Source organism: Balaenoptera physalus, assembly GCF_965194825.1.
Source record: "Balaenoptera physalus genome assembly, chromosome: 18".
Lineage (NCBI taxonomy): Eukaryota > Metazoa > Chordata > Mammalia > Artiodactyla > Balaenopteridae > Balaenoptera > Balaenoptera physalus.
The window spans coordinates 59,936,093-59,948,687 of NC_138899.1; the positions used below are offsets into that span (position 1 = coordinate 59,936,093).

Consider the following 12,595-nt stretch of genomic DNA (forward strand, 5'->3'; position numbering starts at 1 on the left):
ATCCTGCCCACCTTCAAAAGGAGAGATTATACAAGACCATTGGGTGGTCATCTTAGAATTTTGTGTACCACACCCCCCCCAAAATATGTGCCTTTGATTGTGCACCAGATATTCTATACCTTTTCTGTGTCTGGCCCACATTGGCTTCTTTTTCTTCCCTGCCTCTTAATTTCTCCTCATCTATTTATGATCTCTTATAAGCAATACACTTTTCATCTGCCTTTGTGTTGATAGACCCATTTTCAGCACATGGAAACTCCATATTACATATTAAAGTCCCTCTTTTGTAGTATAACATGCATAATACATAAGCAATCATCCCACCACAATTTCACAGCACGCCAGGCATAAATCCAAGGCAGAAGATGTTTGTTTGTATATTTTCATAATTCACTTTAGGCTTTAATTACAAGGAGGCAATAAAAGAAAGATATGAGGACATTGATCTTGTGGCTGGCATCTTTGTCATTCGCTTCGTGTTGACAATTCCCAGTGAAATTCAAGCATCTCTCCACTTCAGCTGCTGTTCTCCAGTCTGCTGAGAGCGTTCAAAACAAGTTACCTGCAGCCTTATGAATATCCAGCTCATTCTGCCCTACTTACTTCTCCTGAGACACAAAACAAAACAAACCTTTAGGGTATTTATGTGCTCAGAGACAGACTTCTAATTTACTCAAAAGTGAACCTCTTTTGAGAGCAGCTGCTATTCATGAGTAAACATGAAATCAAATTTCAGAGAGGAACCCTTTACATTTCACCCAGTTAAGCCTTTTAATTGTGACTTTCTTAAAGCCAGACAAAATGGTAAAGGGACCTCCCGAACGTAGCTAGATTGTCCAAAGGAAGATTTTACTGAGGCGATATGAACATTTGGAACCACAAAGCCTGTTTGCCTCACCCCCTAAACCTGCTCCCTATAACCATTCCATCCTATTGATTTTCCTTCCACCATCCAACTTGATTCATTGAAATGGAAAGAGGGAACAGCATGTACAAAACATGGAGGCATGGAAAGACCTTTCATTGGTGGAAATAAAAGCAATTAATCACACCTTGAGGTCAGGGGAAATAGTGGGTGTTAGGACTTGAAAGATAGCCGGGTCATGATCATTCAGGACCTTCTGTTAAGGAGTTTGTGTTCCTCCCAGAGATGCTCTGAATGGAGTGCCCTCTGATGGTTGAATGGTGCCCCACCCCCAAAAGACCTGTCTACATCCTAACCCCTGGAATCTGTGAATGTTACCTTATTTGCTGATGTAATTGATTTAAGCATCTTGAGATGAGGTCATGCTGGGTCATCCAAGTGGGCCCTAAATTCAATGACAAGTGTGCTTAAAAGGGACAGAAGAGAAGGCCAGCGTGAAGATGGAGGCAGAGACTGGTGTAATGTGACCCCAAGCCAAGGAAGCCAGTAACCACCAGAAGGTGGAAGAGGCAAGGAAGGGAGTCTCCCCCAGAACCTCCGGGGAAGTGTTCAACCTGCCAACGTCTTGATTTCGGTCATCTGGCCTCCAGAATTGTGGCAGAATACATTTCTGTGACTGCAGCCCTAGGGATCAGATTCACCCTTCCACAGCCCGGTCTTTATGGAGATCTGCTGTCCATCTTTCAAACTCAGCTCAGGTGCTGTGCTCTCTGGAAAGACTCCCCTGACCAGCCCAGGTAGAGGCAGGCCCTCCCTGCTCTCAGGGAGCCCCTGCTTCCCCAGTGGCTCTCACATTTCCCAGGTTGTTTCTCCCATTGCTCCTTGTTGCATTTTCTGGTGATGCCCAGCTGTCCCTGACCATCTCTTCTGCACAGGTGCACAGTACCTAAACCCTGCTGGGACCGTCTACAAGGATTCCCAGACCCCTTTCCAGAGGTGTGACTAAAACCTTGGGACTCAGCCTTACATTTAAGTGGTCCCCTGCCCCTTCACTTGCTCACATGGGTTTTGAAGGGAGGGCAAAGCAGATTTAGATGTGTTCCCTAGAACAGTACCAAGAGCAAGCCTGCAGATATGCTTTCTTATCCATCGGTGGCAACCTTTCCTCACCTTCTTCCACTCTTGCCATCAGAAATTGGCTCTCCTGGCTTCTCTTCGCTGTGATGAAGCAACTCATGAAAGCTGTGCAGCTGCCTTCCTGGGACAAAGGCCAGAACTCATCAACTCACAAAATCTCTAATAAGAGGTTAAATACATATCCTGAGGCACAACTAACACAAAAAAGAAGGGAATTTATGAACTCTAGGAAAGGGTACGTTCACTTCCAAAATCCTTTCTACTTACCCTGCGTCTGGGGTCTACCTCCCCGTCCTTCCCCTGCGCAGGCTTTCTTGTCACTGGCTTCGGGGGCTTCCTCTCAGAATCCCCATCCCACCTGCCACCTTCAAATCCTCCCCTCTGGAACACAGAAGGTTCCGTTCTGGCTCAGGGCTTACTCTGAAATGCAAGCTCGGCAAAGGCAGAAGCCCATCCTCCGGAGGGAGTTTCTCACCTGAACATCCCGGGGGGAGAATTATCCCTTGCCCCATGCAGCGCACCGTGCATCTCATCCCAGCACACACAGTGCTTTCCTTGATAGGTCAAGTGAAAGAAATTCTGTTCATCTTCTGAAACACATATAACTTTTATAATCAGAAAAAAACTTTATGCAAAAATTAGATAACATGTGTGCAACTGTAGTATATATCATACCCAGGCTGAAATAATTGTGAAGGCGTGCCCTGACTATTGATAGAATTATGGTATCAGGAAATCTTTTAGGAAGTTTGCCAGGATCTATCAGTGGTTGAATATGCTTCCTCTTATATCTGGAAATCCTCCCCCCTGAGGCTCTATGCCATAGAAAAATCTCTCAGAAGGGTATCTAGATATACAGTCAAGGTGCTGGTGTAATAGCAAACACCAGAGAGAGATTGTTTATGGATAAATAAGAAAATAGTTAAATAAATGGCAGTACATTCACACAAGAATGCCCAGGATGTGTATATTCTGACCTGAAAGGATGTTTATGGTACATTGATAAATGTTTATTCTTCACCTGTGTCAGGGTTGTGAATTCACTCACACAGCACTCAGGTGTATGAATAGAATGTTAGGCCATCGTATCCCATAACAAATCTGATCTTATGAACTCACATCATTTGGGGAAGCAAGGGTAAAAATTTATTCCAGCACCACAATCTTAATCCAGTCCCATGATCTCAATAACCACTTGAGTTACCTTCTCTCTGCTTGGATAACTTAGGCAAATGCTCTGGTCTAGTTCTGTCCAAGAGGAGGTCTGGCTGTACGGGGAGGAGTATGGTTTGGGGGAACTCCTGGCACTGGGGGAAAAGGGGCCTGGCCTCCTGCTCACTCTCATAGGGTCTCACAGAGTGTCTGCTGAGTGTGGTTTGTCTAGTCCTAATCCCTGGATCCTTTGCTGGCATCAAACTCTCCCCTTCCCTCCAACTTGTACCCCAACTGCTGCCAGAGTCATCTTTTTGAGAATGCAAATCTCATCAGGTCACTCCTTTGTATAGCAAACCTTAAGACCTCCTCATTGTCCTTAGGAGAAAGACATGAGCCTGAAGCCCATCTGGGAGCCCTTGCATGTGTCACGCCTTACTTTCCCCCCTGCCTCACACTGTACAAGCCAACCCCCCACCCCTGGCCCTTCTTTCAGTTCCTTGAACACAGAAGCCTTTTGTACCTGCCGCCCTCCTGTATCCCCTTCCCCTTGTTAATTCCTATTCTTCCTCCAGATCCTTTCCTCAGCTTCACTTTCTTTGATCTCCTTCATGTCCACAGTATACCTCTCTTCAAAGCACAGTTGTAACTATTTATGACACGTATCACAGTTGTAACTTTATTTTTATTTGTGACACGTACGGTGCCTGAACCATATCAGATGCTGGATAAATATTAATTTCTCCTTCTCCTTCCTGATTTATAATTTAGGCCCATATACCAGGCTGGTGCTCCCCAAGAGAATGCTTGTTATCCTACCAGCTATTTCCCACTGGAGATTAATAAGTTGAAATTTGAGTTTATAAAGCAGTTGGCAAATTTTGGTTATAATGAGTCAGATCTCCAAAGCCCAGCAGCATATGACACCTCAAGGCTGTGTTAGTTTTCTGGGGCCATTGTAGCAAATGACGACAAACTTGGATGACTTAGAACAACAGAAATTTATTCTCTCACAGTTCTGGGAGACCAGAAGTCCAAAATCAAGGTGTCCCCAGGGCATGCTTTTTCTGTAGGCTCTAAGGGAGGATCCTTCCTTGCTGCTTCCTAACTTCTGGGAGATCTGCCAGCCGTCCTTGGTACTCCTTGGCTTGAAGACACATCACAACAATCTCTGCCTCCATCATCACATGGCTTTTGTTCAGTGTGTCTGCGTCCAAATTTCCTCTTCCTATAAGGATATCAGTCATTGGATTAGGGCCCACCCTAATCCAGAAAGACCTCACTTTAATTTGATTAATTACGTCTGCAAAGACCTTACTTCCAAATAAGGTCACCTTCTGAGGTTCTGGGTGAATATAAATTTGGGGGGACACTATTCAACGTAGTACAAAGGTCCATAAGTCATCATTAATTATGTGTCATTTTTTGACTTTTTAACATGCTTACAACCAAAGGAGTAGTAAACAAACGATTCCTTTCTCTAGGTAATAAAGTCATAGAATAAATCTCACAGCAAACTGAAGTCTCCTTTAAAAGTAATAGCCATAGCATTTGCTGACATGAAAGAATGTTTGTGAAACATTGTTCAGTGTTTGTTCTCCTGTGTCATAGCTGTCAGTTCACTCCCACTACACCAGGTCCATAAATATAATGTTGCTCCACTGTGTTCCATTAACTTATCTGGTCTCACCTACTGCCACTATGATATGAAAAAGAAAACGTTGAAAGAAAAAAATTGAAAAATAAGTCAGAAGAAAAAACATCTTCAGACTACAGACTTTTCTTCCTTTGTGTGAGTTGGGTATTTATTATCTAATTCCTTGTGGCTTGAGTTTTCCCCTTGTCTGCTTTAGATGTAATTTCTTATAGCAAGTATATTTGTATTTAATACTTTATGTTTGATCAATGATTAGTTGTTGTTTTTTTTTCACAGAACCCTGGGACTAGGTACTCTCTTATTTGCTTTGCAAAAGAGAAAATCAAAGCATAGAGAGGAGATCTACCTGAACAGCCAGGTCCTGAGTCACCTGTCCTGGTCCACAGCAGTGAGGACTCTCACTGCTGCCGTAGGAATGACCTCTGATCCCTTGGAACTTCAGCCAAATATTTCTTCTTGACAGACTCCCAAGGTCAACATTAAAGGTTAGTGCTTTCTTACCATACTGTTTCTTACCATTCAACCTTATGGACTCTTCAGGATGAAAAGAGAGTTAGAGGACATAGCAACCCGTTACAAATGTCTGATTCTGGACTGAATCTTGGTATGGACAAATGAACTCTAAAGGGCATTTCTGGAACAATTATGGGAAACTGAATGTGGACTGGGTGTTAGATAATATTAAGGAACTATTATTAATTTTAAGATGCTGATGTTATTTCAGCCACCTAGGAAAGTAGGAAATGTTCTTGAACTTTTAGCAATGCATATTCAAATAAAACAATTATTTTTAAGCAACATTTTGAACTAAAAAGTTCGAAGAATCAAATTGTTAACAACAGTTATTTATGGTGAAGGGGTTGGAAAAGAGGCAATTTTTATTTCTAGTTGAAAGACTTCTCTGAATTCTTTACAATATACATGTAATATATATATTTAAAACTATTCCATCAAGAAACACACAGATAGGGCTTCCCTGGTGGCGCAGTGGTTGAGAATCTGCCTGCCAATGCAGGGGACACAGGTTCGAGCCCTGGTCTGGGAAGATCCCACAGGCCACAGAGCAACTAGGCCCGTGAGCCACAATTACTGAGCCTGCGCGTCTGGAGCCTGTGCCCCGCAACAAGAGAGGCCGCGATAATGAGAGGCCTGCGCACCGCGATGAAGAGTGGCCCCCACTTGCTGCAACTAGAAAAAGCCCTCGCACAGAAACGAAGACCCAACACAGCCATAAATAAATAAACAAATAAATAAATAAATAAACCCAAAGTTAAAAAAAAAAAACACACAGATAAATCCAAAATTGAGAGACATTTTAAAAATAACTGGCTTGTATACTTCAAAAATATTAAGGATAAGACAAAACCTGAAAAACTGTTCCAGTTAAGGGAGACTAAATTGGCTTTGAGAACTAAATGCAATTTGTGAGTCTGAATTGCATCTTGGACCAGAAAAAAAGATATTATTTTTATTTTTTCTATAAATAACATTATTGGAACAGTAGGCAAAGCATAAAGTCTGTAGATTAGAGGAGAGAATGTTATCAGTGTTAAGTTCCAGATTTTGATTATCGTACTGTAGTTATGTAAGTGAATGTCCTTGTTCTTAGAAAATATATACTCAGGGTTATCATGTCTGAAACTTACTCTTAAATGGTTCAGAAGGAAAAAAAAATACTGTGTGTGTGTTTGTGTGTTTGTGTGTGTATGGAGAGAAAAAGAGAAGATAAAGCAAATGTGGTAAAATGTTAACAAGTGGGGAATCTGAAAAGTAAACAAGAGTTCTTTGTACAATTCTTGCAACTTTCCAAAATTAAAAGTTCCCGTAGTATCCCTTCTTTACCTTCAGAAGAGATTGGAAAAGTTGCTTCCTCATCTGCTAAGAGAAATAAATAACAGTACTTATCTCTTGATCATGTGATGATTAAATTAGATAATGTAGGTAAAGGGCTTATCATATCACAAGACAAAAAGTGAACTATCAACTTCCAAAATAGTTGAGAATAGAATCCTCTCTGGCTAGTTTAAGTACAACCAGATTTATTGAGGGAGATTAAGAACTCACAGAACTGTTGACAAAACCAAACAAAAATTTAAAAAACTCAAAAACCTAGACTCACAAACCAAAACCATACTCACCGAAGAACTGCCAAGCCTGCCAAGATGGCTGCTGCCCCTGCCACTACTAGGAAGCTGTCCACTCGGGAAGCCACAAGCACAGCTGTTGTCTGACTATGCAACACCTGTCATCACCCAAAACAGCCAAGAGATGATTCAGAGCCTGATTCTCTCTCCATAGTCTCCATTCCAAGTCAACATTTCATTTGTGCATCCAATCAGGGAAGCCTGCAATATATCTGGAGCCTAGCTGCAAAGGATTCTGGGAATGTAGTTTTTCGTGTCTCGGGTGATAGGGTGCAGGCGGCCAGGCCAACAGGTGGTTGGAATGGGTGTGGAGAGTCAGTATCTGCAACAGTCCACAACTGTAGCTACTCAACCTCTGAACTTTCTCATATTTAAATTTCTGAACAACAGACTATCTGCTTAACCTAAGTCTCTCCCCTTCTCCCTAAGACGGGAAGCCAAAGCCACGTGAGTCCCTGCATCTATTTTTTCTTTTTTTGAATTTTTGAATTTAATTTTATTTATTTTTTGTACAGCAGGTTCTTATTAGTTATCCATTTTATACACATCAGTGTATACATGCCAGTCCCAATCTCCCAATTCATCACACCACCATCCCCACCCCCCCGCCACTTTCCCCCCTTGGTGTCCATACGTTTGTTCTCTACATCTGTGTCTCTATTTCTGCCCTTCAAACCAGTTCATCTGTACCATTTTTCTAGGTTCCACATATATGTGTTAATATACGATATTTGTTTTTCTTTTTCTGATTTTTCATCATTAGTGTATAGGAATGCAAGAGATTTCTGTGCATTAATTTTGTATCCTGCAACTTTACCAAATTCATTGATTAGCTCTAGTAGTTTGCTGGTGGCATCTTTAGGATTTTCTATGTATAGTATCATGTCATCTGCAAACAGCAACAGCTTTACTTCTTCTTTTCCAATTTGTATTCCTTTTATTTATTTTTCTTCTCTGATTGACGTCGCTAAAACTTCCAAAACTATGTTGAATAACAGTGGTGAGAGTGGACATCCTTGTCTTGTTCCTGATCTTAGAGGAAATGTTTTCAGTTTTTCACCACTGAAAATGATGTTTGCTGTGGGTTTGTCATATATGGCCTTTATTATGTTGAGGTAGGTTCCCTCTATTCCCCCACTTTCTGGAGAGTTTTTATCAGAAATTGGTGTTGAATTTTGTCAAAAGCTTTTTCTGCATCTATTGAGATGATCATATGGCTTTTATTCTTTAATTTGTTAATATGTTGTATCACATTGATTGATTTGCATATATTGAAGAATCCTTGCATCCCTGGGATAAATTGCACTTGATCATGGTGTATGATCCTTTTGATGTGTTGTTGGATTCTGTTTGCTAGTATTTTGTTGAGGATTTTTGCATCTATATTCATCAGTGATATTGGTCTGTAATTTTCTTTTTTTGTAGTGTCTTTGTCTGGTTTTGGTATCAGGGTGATGGTGGCCTCGTAGAATGAGTTTGGGAGTGTTCCTTCCTCTGCAATTTTCTGGAAGAGTTTGAGAAGAATGGGTGTTAGCTCTTCTCTAAATGTTTGATAGAATTCACCTGTGAAGCCACATGGTTCTGGACTTTTGTTTGTTGGAAGATTTTTTTTTTTTTTTTTTGGCTGAGTTGGGTCTTTGTTGCTGGGTGCGGGCCTTCTCTAGTTGCAGCGAGCAAGGGCTACTCTGCGTTGTGGTACACGAGCTTCTCATTGCGGTGGCTTCTCTTGTTGCAGAGCTCAGGCTCTAGGCGCAGGGGCTTCTGTGGTTGTAGCACGCGGGCTCACTAGTTGTGGCTTGCGGGCTCTAGAGTGCCGGCTCAGTAGTTGTGGCTCACAGGCTTAGTTGCTCCACAGCATGTGGGATCTTCCCCAACCAGGGCTCGAACCCGTGTCCCCTGCATTGGCAGGTGGATTCTTAACCACTGTGCCACTAAGGAAGCCCTATTGGAAGATTTTTAATCACAGTTTCAATATCATTACTTGTGATTGGTCTGTTCATATTTTCTATTTCTTCCTGGTTCAGTCTTGGAAGGTTATACCTTTCTAAGAATTTGTCCATTTCTTCCAGGTTGTCCATTTTATTGGCATAGAGTTGCTTGTAGTAGTCTCTTAGGATGCTGTGTATTTCTGCAGTGTCTGTTGTAACTTCTCCTTTTTCATTTCTAATTTTATTGATTTGAGTCCTCTCCCTCTTTCTTGATGAGTCTGGCTAAAGGTTTGCCAATTTTGTTTATCTTCTCAGAGAACCAGCTTTTAGTTTTATTGATCTTTGCTATTGTTTTCTTTGTTTCTATTTCATTTATTTCTGCTCTGATCTGTATGATTTCTTTCCTTCTACTAACTTTGGGTTTTGTTTGTTCTTCTTTCTCTAGTTCCTTTAGGTGTAAGGTTAGATTGTTTATTTGAGATTTTTCTTGTTTTGAGGTAGGCTTGTATTGCTATAAACTTCCCTATTAGAACTGCTTTTGCTGCATCCCATAGGTTTTGGATCGTCGTGTGTTCGTTGTCATTTGTATCCAGGTATTTTTTGATTTCCTCTTTGATTTCTTCAGTGATCTCTTGGTTATTTAGTAATGTATTGTTTAGCCTCCATGTGTTTGTGTTTTTTTACGTTTTTTTCCCTGTAATTCATTTCTAATCTCATAGCATTGTGGTCAGAAAAGATGCTTGATATGATTTCAATTTTCTTAAATTTACTGAGGCTTGATTTGTGACCCAAGATGTGATCTATCCTGGAGAATGTTCTGTGCACACTTGAGAAGAAAGTGCAGTCTGCTGTTTTTGGATGGAATGTCCTATAAATATCAATTAAATCTATCTGGTCTATTGTGTCATTTAAAACTTGTGTTTCCTTATTAGTTTTCTGTCTGGATGATCTGTCCATTGGTGTAAGTGAGGTGTTAAAGTCCCCCACTATTATTGTGTTACTGTTGATTTCCTCTTTTATAGCTGTTAGCGGTTGCCTTATGTATTGAGGTGCTCCTATGTTGGGTGCATATATATTTATAATTGTTATATCTTCTTCTTGGATTGATCCCTTGATCATTATGTAGTGTCCTTCCTTGTCTCTTGTAACATTTTTTATTTTAAAGTCTATTTTATCTGATATGAATATTGCTACTCCAGCTTTCTTTTGATTTCCATTGGCATGGAATATCTTTTTCCATCCCCTCACTTTCATTCTGTATGTGTCCCTAGGTCTAAAGTGGGTCTCTTGTAGACAGCATATATATGGGTCTTGTTTATGTATCCATTCAGCAAGCCTGTGTCTTTTGGTTGGAGCATTTAATCCATTCACGTTTAAGGTAATTATCGATATGTATGTTCCTATTACCATTTTGTTAATTGTTATGGGTTTGTTTTTGTAGGTCCTTTTCTTCTCTTGTGTTTCCCACTTAGGGAAGTTCCTTTAGCATTTGTTGTAGAGCTGGTTTGGTGGTGCTGAATTCTCTTACCTTTTGCTTGTCTGTAAAGTCTTTTGATTTCTCCATCTAATCTGAATGAGATCCTTGCCGGGTAGAGTAATCTTGGTTTAGGTTCTTCCATTTCATCCCTTTAAATATATCACAGCACTCCCTTCTGGCTTGTAGAGTTTCTGCTGAGAAATCAGCTGTTAACCTTATGGGAGTTCCCTTGTATGTTATTTGTTGTTTTTCCCTTGCTGCTTTCAATAATTTTTGTTTGTCTTTAATTTTTGTCAATTTGATTACTATGTGTCTCGGTGTGTTTCTCCTTGGGTTTATCCTGCCTGGGACTCTCTGTGCTTCCCGGGCTTGGGTGGCTATTTCCTTTCCCATGTTAGGGAAGTTTTTGATTGTAATCGCTTCAAATATTTTCTCAGGTACTTTCTCTCTCTCTTCTCCTTCTGGGACCCCTATAATGTGAATGTTGTTGCATTTAATGTTGTCCCAGATGTCTCTTGGGCTGTCTTCATTTCTTTTCATTCTTTTTTCTTTATTCTGTTCCACGGCAGTGAATTCCACCATTCTGTCTTCCAGGTCACTTATCTATTCTTCTGACTCAGTTATTCTGCTATTGATTCCTTCTAGTGTAGTTTTCATTTCAGTTATTGTATTGTTCATCTCTGTTTGTTTGTTCTTTATTTCTTCTAGGTCTTTGTTAAACATTTCTTGCATCTCCTCGATCTTTGCCTCCATTCTTTTTCCGAGGTCCTGGATCATCTTCACTATCATTATTCTAAATTCTTTTTCTGGAAGGTTGCCTATCTCCACTTCATTTAGTTGATTTTCTGGGGTTTCTTCCTGTTCCTTCATCTGGTACAAAGTCCTCTGCCTTTTCATTTTGTCTATCTTTCTGTGAATGTGGTTTTCCTTCCACAGGCTGCAGAATTGTAGTTCTTCTTGCTTCTGCTGTCTGCCCTCTCCCTACATCTATTTCTAAGGGAATTTTATTCTTCTAGATTAATCACATTCTGTCTTAATATCCTGTAATCTGTGGACTAAATTAAAATTTAACTAGAACCAAAACACATATAAAATAATAAGGAAAATTGGTTAGGGGAGAAGAAGTGGGGCAGGGCAGGGGAGGAAAAACCATGTTAATACATATAAAAATAAATACCTAACAGATAGAGTTAACAGATACACAAATTGGATGAATGCTTAGTGGCCAAATCTTAAAACAAATACTTTGACAAAGGTCAGACCAAAGCTAAATATTACCATCATAGGACTTATGGGATTTAACAATAAATCTCAAATATTATCAAAATGTTTAAATTAGTATTATAAATTTTAGAGGCCTACTTAAAAGTTTTTAAAAATTTTTATTGGAGTATAGTTGCTTTACAATAATGTGTTAGTTTCTACCGTACAGCAAAGTGAATCAGCTATATGTATACATATATCCCTTCTTTTTTGGATTTCCTTCCCATTTAGGTCACCACAGAGCATTGAATAGAGTTCCCTATGCTATACAGTAGGTTTTCATTAGTTATCTATTTTATACATAGTATCAATAGTGTATATATATCAATCCCAATCTCCCAATTCATCCAACCCCTCCCCCAAAGTTTTTATAGTGCAGAACAACATTCTCAGCCACTGGCTTACTCTTGTGCTCACCATATTGCACATTAGGAATACTAAATCATCACTTGCTTTCAACTGAAATTGGAAGAGTAGCAAGACTTTTGTTTCTAGCTCTGCCAACAGTCTTTGGCTGATGGGAATGGTCCCACTGCAGTATAAAGCTTTCCTTCTTCTCTAATCATAATTGACTAAAGTAAAGACTCATTTTCAACTCCTGGCCTTGAAGATTGGTAAATCATGACAATGCACTTTCTCTGAAGCACCTCACACACTGAAGCCCTGTGCACTGCTCGGAAGTGCTTTCTGCATATTCTCAGAGATAGACGTAAGATTGGAGTAGTGATTTGTGCTCTTCCATTTCAAGCATTTTAGCATGATTTTCAGCTTCAGACAATCACTTAAGAAAATTCTGTCCTCAAACCTTGAAAGTAGAAATTTTTCAGGGAACAATATGATTCATTTGACTAGAGAGAAGAAAACATGTTTTGGAGACTTCAGTGTTCTCCACCCACTTCCTTCTCTTCTTCATACCTTTTCTATTCTTCATCACGCCTGGATCACAAATGATTGTCATGATCCACATGATTT

The 12,595-nt window shown here is 40.1% G+C and overlaps 1 long non-coding RNA gene across 1 annotated transcript; it reads right to left on the reverse strand.

Annotated features, from left to right (window-relative positions):
* Window positions 1-352: 352 nt before the first annotated feature.
* Window positions 353-11,940, reverse strand: LOC309647780. The gene is made up of 2 exons (XR_014256288.1): window positions 2,478-11,940; window positions 353-2,383 (listed from the first exon to the last, which is right to left on the reverse strand). It is a non-coding gene; the product is annotated as an uncharacterized lncRNA (long non-coding RNA).
* Window positions 11,941-12,595: the final 655 nt, after the last annotated feature.